Raw genomic sequence first — 10,449 nt, 5'->3', positions numbered from 1 at the left:
GACCCGTACCAGAAGTGGAATGGGTTGGTCTTGTTTGTGCCTAGGGTACAAACGGGACATGTGTTTCGGGGTACCCAGCTATGATATATTGGTTCGTGAATCGCTGTTTCCGTGAGACGGTACGACTTGGCTATGGTCTAACATCATAGTAAGAACTGGAATATGAAAGACGGTAAATTAGTTTTGATTGCTCGACCCTTGCTTGAAAGTAGAACATGTGCTTACCTAGAATAATTAGCTAATGAAGTAATCATGACTGCTAATTAAATTTGATTTTAAGGACGTACTTCTAGTAATGCTTTTCACAAACAAAAAGAAAATAGCAAACTCATATTGCCTATCATACCCTTTAGAGTCGAGAAACTAGTCTCACTAGTTGAGTAAGTCTTACGAGTACATTGTGTACTCAGGATTTATTTTACCCTGTTGCAGGTGCAGCTTGAGGAGTAGCTCTTGGGTGAAGGATTTTTCTGGTGGGCACAGACAGATCCTTGTATCGTTTCTACTATATGTTTATTTTTATTTTGCTATTTAATTATCTCACTCTGAACGCTGGTATTGTAATAAATAATTTTCAAGAACTCTTGTTGTATGAAATGGACTAAGTATTGTAAGCTCGTACTCATTATTGGATTCTAGAGGTAAAACGTGGATTGATTCGAGTTCTCCCGTAGGGTGTGCTCGATGGAACTGTCCGATGTAGCTAACTTTCGAAATGCTTAGTGTCTGGTGGAAGATGAACACCTTCAAAAACGTGTTATTTTGGACGATTCTGCCACAATTATGACCTAACTAAAGTCAGGTACATGACATGTTAACAAGCCACATTGCAAAGATGCGTAACATGTCAAAAAGTTCAAAACTTGCACTATGCATGTAAATCAGAACTAGAACATGGGGTGGTGCACTGGACACCGCTTACAAGTTACACATGTTAAGTGGGTGTTTAGATCCCGCTACTAGAAATTAGAAGGTGTGTCGGAAGAATGTTGTATGGGGTGTTCAGATACTAATAAAAAAACAAATTACATAATCCGTCAGTACTCCACGAGACGAATTTTTTAAGCCTAATTAATCCGCTATTAGCACATGTTTACTATACCAAAACATTGGCAAATCATGGACTAATTAGGCTTAAAAGATTCATCTCGCAAATTAGTCACAAACTATATAATTAGTTTCGTAATTAGTCTATATTTAATACTCCATGCATGTGTCCAAACATTCGATGAGACATCGACTAAAATTTAGGAGGGACAACCAAACATCTTCTAACGAGGATTTTGTTTGAATGTCTCTAGCAGTTCACATCATTCAACAATAAAGTTTTCAAGATTAAAATTTTTTATGTACCCCTCAAAAAAAATTTATGTAGGGTATGTGGGTGCATAATAAGAGTGTGTGTATCTATATTGTATTTCGAAAACAATTTTTTTGCTAGAAAACTATGGTGCAATTGATGTTCGCAACATTTTCCGTTACACCGAAGACAGCTAACTGCAATGCATGGTCACAGTCGCATCATTATTATCAATCGAAGCCATCATAAAGCCTACTTTTCCACATGCCCCTTTTGTAAGCTCAAACGCAGCTGTGTGCCATTGCGAGCACGACGCAGCGACCCCGACGGCGTCCAAACTCTGAACGCCAACGACGAGTCGCCGTTACACCGACGTGGCGACCCCCGAGCGGTCCGATCGACCGCCAGCCCCCAGTCTGGCCGCGGTCGCATCCAGCGGCCACCACGCTGCGCCATCTTGTTCTCGTCCTCCCTAAACGCCCCTTCCTGGACGGCTGGACCTGCTTATACGGTGCCCCCGCATCGGGCCGTGGGAGGCGGGCTCTGTTTCTGACTCATCCATCGGCCGAGGGCGATGGCGGCGGCGGCGGGGAGGGCGCGGGCGGTGAGCCTGGCGGCGGCGGTGCGCGTGGTGGCGGCGACGGCGCGGCCGGCGTCGAGCGCAGCCGCGGCGGCGGGGAGGGCGCGGGCGGTGAGCCTGGCGGCGGCGGGGCGCGTGGTGGCGGCGACGGCGCGGCCGGCGTCGAGCGCAGCCGAGGCGGCGGGAGTGGGTGCGGTGGCGTTGATCGTGCAGGGGGAGGACACGGCCTTCGGGTCGCTGGAGTGGTGGGCGTACGCGGGCATCTCCTGCTTCCTCGTGCTCTTCGCCGGGATCATGTCCGGGCTCACACTGGGGCTCATGTCGCTCGGCCTCGTCGAGCTGGAGATCCTCCAACGCAGCGGCACCGACGCCGAGAAGGCTCAGGCTGGTCCGATCCGAACCCCTATCCATTCCCTGCTGTTACCTCGTTGTGCTCGATCTGGTTGTGTCCTATGAGCGGGTTTGTTATATTGGTAGTGGGATCACTGTAGTGGCTTGTTACATTAGGGAATGGGGATGAGAGCGTTATATACTCATCGTATTCTCAAGTGTCTCTGCAATTTTGAACATTAGAGCGTCTTTGGTGTATGTGGTGAATTTTATCTGTCCCCTACCGTAAGTCTGCTAGATTTTGCAGGTAGCTGTAATGACAGTGAGGGTAAAACGTGATGCTAATGTTGACATATTGTTTACATACAGAAGTGTTTGGAAAGGAAAGTAGAACAAACAAAAAAAGGTTGTAGTCAGGAATAAGAAAAAGCAGTTTGGATGGGATTCGTTCTTTTCTAAGATTCACCTCTTTCTGGTGAGATATGAAATGATACATCAGATAAGTGGGAAGTGGAAGTATAGAATGCAATGGACAATCATGAAAAGTAATCACTCTGGAGTTTCCTGGATCTGCCATGTTTGTTTACTGGGGTAGCGTGCACTTCTGGTTTTGTCTGACACTCTTACCTGATAATCACCAGAGTTGCTTAGTTACTAAAGGAAATGGCATATCTGGGCATCTCAGTTTTTTATCAGTTCATCCAATCCATATGTTAGCAATGTTAATTTTAAATATGGCAATAATTCTGCTTAGTCACTTTGACTGGGCTACACATTGCCTCTCTTAGCATCTTGAGCAATGATTCTGCTTAGTCATTTTGACTGGTACACATTGCCTCTTTTAGCATCTCATTTTTAGTTAACAGCAGTCTATCGCTGTTCACTGTTGAAGTCCAGCTCAATTGTTGTATTTTCCCTTTGATTGATGCTTCGGCTGCCCCTCATGTTTTGTTTTATTTACCTTGTTTGCTGCAGCTACCATCCTTCCAGGTTGTTCAAAAGCAACACCAGCTTCTTGTCACCCTGTTGTTGTGTAATGCTGCTGCCATGGAGGTAGAGTATTTGGATTAGCAGTCATATCATTATCACACAATTTTGTACTCTAGAAGTGCATACATTTGCTAAAAAAATGTATGGTAATATCAGAATTTCTGTTTGAAGCTTCTAATGAATTATTCCGGCATCAACACTTTGACCTTTTAACTCATTATTGGGAGAGAGGCACAGTGTTCTGAAGTTGTGGCTATCTGTTCAACATTTTTTTGGCACCATATCACCATGATTTCTTGTAATCCTGTTTGTGGTTATCTTACATTTTGGAAACTAGTAATTGATGAAGTTTAGATAAGATAGAGTATGGCACCTATTGCATTCACTATATAAGCTTATTTCTCCCTGTTGCTACTAGTTTCTTTCATCATCCAACTGCAGCATGGTCAGTTGTGTTAGTCCAACTGTATCGTTATTGGTGCATATATATCTGATCACTATTATTTGCTGTATCCTAAATCTACTATCAAGCTTCTCATATGAGTGTTCTTTCACTCAGTTGACACTCATGTACCCTTATTTCTTTTCTTATTCTGTATTCTAAAGTCATTGATAGGTAGGGCATAGGTCACATATTTTTTTATGATATCTTTTGCACCCTATTTTGTTTTAACCATTGACTTTTATGTTTACCTCGTTGCGACCTTTGCAGGCACTTCCTATATTTCTTGACAGAATGTTTCATCCTGTTGTTGCTGTAATATTGTCAGTGACATTTGTTCTTGCCTTTGGAGAGGTATTGATCTGATGTCCAAAATTTACTATTTGCTCATTGTGTGGTTTGACTGATAGTGTAGTGTTTTGACGCCCAGGTTATACCACAAGCAATCTGTACCAGATATGGTCTGGCAGTGGGTGCTAACTTTGTATGGCTCGTACGCATTCTCATGGTCATCTGCTATCCAATTTCTTACCCTATTGGGAAGGTAAATCAACAAAATTGCATGATTCATTTCTAAGTGCCCACTATACTGTAATTCTCTATGCTCTCCTGTCATGGCATGTATTTTGAAATTTTGTGAATTGCATTATGACTGAGCTTTCACTTCAGAGTCATCTTTTTGTTCAGTTGTATGGCTTAGCTGATGTACTAGTTACAGACTGATATTTTGGTTTCGGCTGTTCTTGAAAACTCCAGTAACTTGCATGTGAGATATTTGATGACCTATAGGCCTCACAGCTAAAGCTAGTTTAATTTTTGTTATTTATCTTCTATTCAAGCAAAATTTCAACATTGCCAGTTTCTATATGGTATTAAATATGTTTAATACTCTCAGAAAAAAAGGAATTTTTTTTAGTAGTTACTACACACTGGAAGCAGTGCTATTTTACCTCCAAGGAAAATGAGTTAACACAAACTTCGAACATAGGAAAGGTGCTAGTTGATGTATTTATACAAATAATTCACTAGGTGGTGCATTTATTGAATATTCAATACAAATTCCACACTTTTATTTCCTTCTAATAGAAGTTACTTTCTCCTTATGTTGATATGTATTCCTGATTTGTTGTCTGTTTCTGTTGGTAAGTATCAATTTACTGATTCCTCAAAAAAGTATCAATCTACTGATCTTGGTTCTTGAAAAGGAACATGATCTTTTTATAGGAGCCATAAAAAATATGATATTGTTTTGTAGAACATTCAGCACTCTATAAACTGTTTCATATTTTTCAGATTTAATTGATGCTTAAATGATCAGTGAACCCTTTCTTTGTAACTTGTAACCTTATCACATGTCATCATGTTGTAATCATCAAACAGTGCATGCTAATTCTCACTTCTCACTTCCTTTTTCATATTGAACAGTTGCATGTGCGATTTTCTTTTGCTACCTTTTGTCAAGCTTATTAGCCTATATTGTGAACTGCATTTTATCAAGTGATGATACTATCTTACATACTGGCCCGCAGCACAGGTGTAACTGGAAGTTCTATCTTAAAACTTTATATTAACTTAGAGTTAGCTGATAGAAGCTTGATATCTCCTTTTGTGTAGCAGGTATCGACCTTTTGTTACTAAAGGCACTTGTGATAAGTTGCCCTTCTACTATAATACTACATGCTAAGTTCCTGTCATTGAAATCTGCATTTAATTTCTTATACAAATATGACTTAACGCAGATTCTAGCATGATGTGGCAACCTCATTGAGGTCGAATATCAATTTTACTAAATCGAGTGGCTGTCTGTACTCTGATTTATGTAGACGTTAATATAGTATATGTCTGTGTGTTTAGTAAAAGATGACTTGATTGCATATTCTGTAACATAGTGCATCTTTGGATTTTTAACATATGCATCTTTGGATTTTTTTTTCATTCAATAATCCTTTGTTTATTTCTTTTTACTTGATTTATGGTCTATTGATTGGTTGCTGAAGTTATTGAAAACTGCCTTTCTCCTCAGATCCTGGACTGTGCTCTTGGGCACAATGAGTCTGCACTTTTTAGGCGAGCTCAGTTGAAAGCTCTAGTTTCAATCCATAGCAAAGAGGTAACATTATCATATCACTCTGCTTTAGAAGTTTTCATGTTCACCAGGGTTATGTCATAGTTAGAGCTTCTACCATAACAGGCTGGCAAGGGTGGAGAGCTCACCCATGATGAGACTACAATCATAAGTGGAGCCTTGGACCTGACCGAAAAGGTGTACATCATCTTCGTAATATGTGGCCCTATTTTTCTTTTCCCAATAAAAAAGTAATGCTTATTTCTCAAGGGAACATTGGTCCAAATGAAGTTGGTAACTTGGTATAAATCCAGAAGCTAGTACACTTGTTATTGTGGAAAATGGTTGTTTCTTTGGGATGAATTTGGTGGTATTAGAAAAAATGCGTTATAATTCTCTTGTCTTTTATATGCTACCTCTCAATAATAAACTAGGATATGTACCAGTATCCTGTTTTAGACTTGTATTTGTTTCATTCTCAATATCTCCTATTTTTGTTTATAAGCAAGCATACAAGGGTTTCCAATTCACTGCTATGGTGCTCAACTAGAGATGGTTTAACGCATGTTGCAGTTTTTGTGCAAATAAACAACTTGCAAGTTTCCTTGTTGAGTTTGGTACAAGGTTCAATTTCATATATGTGCTGTGCTTAGAAAGCAAAGTGACATGGTGATTCAGGTTTTGCAGCACCTTGTACACTGATGAAAAGTTCGCTTAATTTGGCTGACAATTACAGAACCTTAAATGCATCTAGTTGAATTTGGCAGGAATCTTATTACTCTCTGTGTGCAGACTGCTGCAGAAGCTATGACACCTATTGAGTCAACTTTCTCACTAGATGTGGATTCCAAGTTGGACTGGTAATAATACATGCCCGCTTATTAAACCACAACTCATGCTCATGTTCCTTATTATTGATCTTAATTCATTTTCTCTATGCTATGCTCTTATTTTGTTCTGTTATTCGTTTCTGTTTTACTGCATTGCTATTCCCTATTGACATAAATCTGTGTGTATAATTTTAGTACTTCTAGTTAGGGCACTGTAGTGAAGGTTAGGGTTGTGATCGTAGTACATAAGGATTGATGCCACTCATTTTTTGTGTTATCCAACATTTTTTTTCTTGGAGGCAGAGTCAAGACAGATAGTGGCATGGTGCCAGATAATCACTTGGCCCTCCCATACTCCCTCTAGACAGCTTTATAAGGCGTTCTCCGGTTTTTCACACGGGCAGGTTTATAAGGCATGGCACCTTGAACAAGACGCTCGTCGCTTTGTATTCCAGCGGCAGTAAATACACGCGATTAGACCATACACTTGGGAACCAATCGTTGGCTTCATGCATGCATTAAATAGAATCTTCTAGGATTTTTCCCGTCAAAACGTTTGCTATATGCATGTACTAATGGCGCGCACAGCTTCCCACCGTTCTCCTTGGTATCTGGTATTTCCTCCGTTGCGCCTTAGAAAGCTGCCCGGAGGGAGTATTTGTTAACTGTTATGCAAACTTTCGGTCAACAACAACAACAAAGCTTAGTCCTGCAGAAGCTGGGGTAGGCCGGTAGGCTAGAGCTGGAACCCAACATGAGCCACTAACAAGAAGGGAAAAGAAAGAAGAAAGGAAACAAATATATACAGATGGACGGAAATTCTGCACTCCGTTTGCATCCCAACATGGTATATTAGGCAGTAGGGGTGCAATTGGAGTGATCTTGGAGATACTGATTGCTAAGATGTTGAACAGAGGACATGCAGTATTTTCTACCGGCTTATATGTGTCAATTGCCTATCATTATTATGTGCTTAAGTGCAATTACAATAGGTTTCTTTCATTCCTTAGAATATTCGTCATTTGGACACCTCCAAACAAATATCACTCATCTGATATCCTATCTCATATTTTCCAGAGTCTGTGTCACACATTTAGTTCTGGATAACCATTTGTCTACCTATGTTGGTCGTGCGGGCAGAAATTATCTGTTCCATGTGCTTAAGTTTTTTTTAAAGGTTGAAATGAGCACTTGACATGACTAGCACCTATATGGTTCTATCTTGTACTTTCTGATATATATTAGCAACTTGCAAGCCCATTATGTAGTACCTGATAGGTGTTTCTTTGTACATTTGCAAAGCGAAACTTAAAATATGCTAGATTCTGATGTTTCATGTGATAATAGACATTTATGCACAGTATATATCCATAGCGTTATGTTATTCGTATTTTGTCAATAGAAACTCTTGTTGTTGTTGTTGTTGTAGAAACTCTTGTAAACGACAACAGTCTATCGGTTTATTTGTTTTCACAGGGAAGCAATTGGGAAAATTCTTGCCCGTGGTCACAGTCGTGTTCCTGTATACTCAGGAAACCCTAAAAACATCATCGGTCTCCTATTGGTAAGATTCATTGATGCTGTTGATTATTATCCAGTGATTTTGTTTCCTGAACTAACAAAACAGTTTTGAACTTAATAGGTTAAGAGTCTTTTGACTGTTCGTGCTGAAACGGAGACGCCAGTTAGTGCTGTTTCAATTAGAAGGATTCCAAGGTACACCCTTCATATGTTGGATTATATTCTTGCTCTAGATCTTTATCTCTCAGTATGTGATACCATGCTCCAGTGGTGGAGTTTTGAAATATTTTCTTTGCTGTATCATGCCTGTAAGCTAACCTGTTTCCTCCCTGACAAATATTTGATCAATCCTTTTCCAGGGTTCCTTCAGACATGCCTTTGTATGATATACTCAACGAGTTTCAGAAAGGAAGTAGTCATATGGCTGCTGTTGTGAAGGCTAAACCCAAAACTGAACCACTCCCTGATAAAACTGAACCAGATAGGGAAGCAGTTGGGCCAGCACAGTTGACTGTTCCCTTGTTATCTAATGCTGAAGAAAGTGCAGACAATGTGGTTGTGGATATCGAAAGACCACATAACAGGCAGGTTAATGGAAACCCAGCATCAAACACAGTGCCTAGGTCATCAGAGGATATTGAGGACGGTGAGGTCGTTGGTATCATCACACTTGAAGATGTATTTGAAGAACTCCTACAGGTAAGTTGTAAAAATGTATTATTCCTCGGGGAGGTGGTTTTATCCTTTTATGTGATGTCTCAGGTTCAAGTTCTTTACTTTTGCAGGAGGAAATAGTGGATGAGACTGATGAATATGTTGATGTTCATAAAAGGTATGCCTCAACTTCAAATATACTAGTATTCTTCTGCCACTCTTCAACTTCTGCTAAGTAGAAAGCAACTAATTCTCACAATCTCACTCCCTTACAGGATCCGAGTAGCTGCTGCTGCTGCTGCATCATCGGTTGCAAGGGCTCCATCTGTTAGGAGATTAACAGGCCAAAAGGCTGCAGTAAGTACAACTTTTCTGGTACAGTTATATAAAATATATGACCCATGCAGGCTGTAAAATAATAGTTTGGTATCTGGCATTCATAGTATTAGTGCCAGTTTGTCATCAATGGTTAAAACTTGATTAAAATTTTTTGAAGATGTGAGTCCTTGGTTTGGGTACCAGACAAGCCACCTGAGCCATCTATTGCTAGTGTTGGATGCTAGTTGTTCCTGTCCAAAGATTTAGTTTCCTCCCTTCAGTTATTATAAATTAAGTTATCAAAGTTGGTTCGACCTGTTAAATGCTTCATCCTCTAGGAAATTAAACAGCAGATCTGATGGGCAAATTTGACCTTGAATTGACTTCTTGACCAACAAAATCAACACATTCAAATCGAGTGAGGTTGTTTTAAGTTCAGCTTCTAGATAGCTTATAGGCTTTGTGGGTTCTTTGAAGGTGACACAAAAAATGCTCATCTGTTTGTTGATGGTTTTGCTCTGCTCATTAATCTCTTCCCCCATATTCTTTTTACACAGTATTTATTGACTACATAGGAAGCTGACAGTAATTTCATATATTTCTTGTAATGTATTTTTATAATAAATAATATATATCCTTGGTTACTTAAGAAATCACATGTTAAATGAACTGTCGATAATAGTCTCTTGGCTGGAAACTTGTAGACCAGCAGAATATCCACTGGAGATGCTTTCTTATACGGCTGGATATTCTTTGTATACTTACTACTTGCATAATGAATTACTAAATAACTAACCCTGTTGATTTTGTAGAACCTTCAGGGAGCACAGAATCGCCAAGGACAGCAGCCTCCTGGAATTCTCAAGAAACCCACTGACAGTGATTCAAACCCATCAAAACAAGTGAACCTTGTGGAACCTCTTCTGGAAAAGAGGAGGTAACTCTAAAATGCGTCGAGCAACATAGCCGATAAAACGTGCGGAATCAAGCTGGAAGAGCCTATGGTTCTTGCTATATTATAGCAAGAGGTACATAAAGATGAACTCATTGTTGTAAATTCCTACAGGAGCGATGTGCTTTTGGTGTCATGGACATTAATGTTGAATTATTTCTCTTCCGCCTCCCCCCTTTTTAGTTATGGACTTCGAAAGTAGAAATAGCCACTTTTGAATCTGTTTATGAACGCCCACCGGCAGTAGCAACTGCTTTATATATATGCTTCAAATTCGTAGATTCCTAGGTTTTATAGTTATTCATAATATGTTTTTTGATCGAAACGGATATGCTCGTAGTGTGAACCAGCCGAGAATACCATGTTGCTGTATTTTTCTTAGGGAAAGGCTATTCCACGTGGACCACATTGGATAATAGATTGCATCTAAAGCGGCGCCTCATGGTCGTGGGATACTCGGGTTACCG

General features: G+C 39.9%; 1 pseudogene; it reads left to right on the top strand.

Annotated features, from left to right (window-relative positions):
* The first annotated feature begins 1,779 nt into the window (after positions 1 to 1,779).
* LOC136516754 (DUF21 domain-containing protein At4g14240-like) lies at positions 1,780 to 10,118 on the top strand (annotated as a pseudogene).
* The last annotated feature ends 331 nt before the right edge of the window (positions 10,119 to 10,449 follow it).

This window comes from Miscanthus floridulus, chromosome 17 (assembly GCF_019320115.1).
Source record: "Miscanthus floridulus cultivar M001 chromosome 17, ASM1932011v1, whole genome shotgun sequence".
NCBI lineage: Eukaryota > Viridiplantae > Streptophyta > Magnoliopsida > Poales > Poaceae > Miscanthus > Miscanthus floridulus.
The sequence above is the reverse complement of the archived record's forward strand: the minus strand, read 5'-3'. Positions and strand labels throughout refer to the sequence as shown.